Below are 818 nucleotides of genomic sequence, written 5' to 3' on the forward strand. Positions count from 1 at the left end.
TCTAGTGCTAGCACTGTGGACGAGGCAAAAGGAGGCAGACGAGGCGTGAGGATGAGGGCGCTCACCATGGCTTGAATAGGGATGAAGGGAAGAGGGCAACGGCCAGAGGCGGAGAGGTGGTATCGCTTCTCGGCCTTTTGGCTAAGATCAAGTGTAGTATCTGTTCTTATCAGTTTAATATCTGATACGTCCTCTATCCGAGGACAATATATTAAATGGATTTTTGGAGCTAGGAGTCGGAATAGGAGCTTGCTCCGTCCGCTCCACGCATCGACCTGGTATTGCAGTATCTCCGGGAACGGTGCACCTCCCCTCAGGGGGACTAAACCACTGGTTGAAAAAAGAAGATGCCGCTTTCCGGGTTACTGTAGCGCGTGTGTTGTCTGTTCCCGTTCCCGTGCAGTGGCGGGGGAGGCTGTGTGAGCTTTGGTTTGTGACAGCAGCTGGGTTCCTGCAGTTCTTTGAAGGCCCGCTTTCCCCCCCCGTGTTTCTTAAGCTGGCGGTTCTGACTTCTGGGGCGGGGCGCAAGTCCTCTGATCCAGTCTTTGTGTTTCACGTGTTGGGGGAAAAAAAGGGCTCCTTCTGGCGCCTGCCCTGCGGCGGAGAGGGGAAAACTCCTGGCCCTGGATCTTGACTGGTTTTTCAAGTGGAGGCGCGGAGCACTAACGTCGCCCCAGCACCGGGGAAGGGAGAGGAGGCACAGAGAGAAACTGCAGGGGTGTAGGATCTTCTCCTACCCTGGCCCAGTTGCCCACCGTGCGGTAGGCTCTGCCGCCCTACGCCAGAGGGAGGCAAGTACGCGTTCCTCGTATTTGACC

The 818-nt window shown here is 56.5% G+C and overlaps 1 non-coding gene across 1 annotated transcript; it reads left to right on the top strand.

Annotated features, from left to right (window-relative positions):
* The first annotated feature begins 121 nt into the window (after positions 1 to 121).
* LOC113616754 (U2 spliceosomal RNA) lies at positions 122 to 312 on the top strand. Its single transcript, XR_003431403.1, has one exon. It is a non-coding gene; the product is annotated as a U2 spliceosomal RNA (small nuclear RNA).
* The last annotated feature ends 506 nt before the right edge of the window (positions 313 to 818 follow it).

This window comes from Aethalodelphis obliquidens, unplaced genomic scaffold, assembly GCF_003676395.1.
Source record: "Aethalodelphis obliquidens isolate GAN/ISIS:26980383/991018 unplaced genomic scaffold, ASM367639v1 scaffold459, whole genome shotgun sequence".
Classification (NCBI taxonomy): Eukaryota; Metazoa; Chordata; class Mammalia; order Artiodactyla; family Delphinidae; genus Aethalodelphis; species Aethalodelphis obliquidens.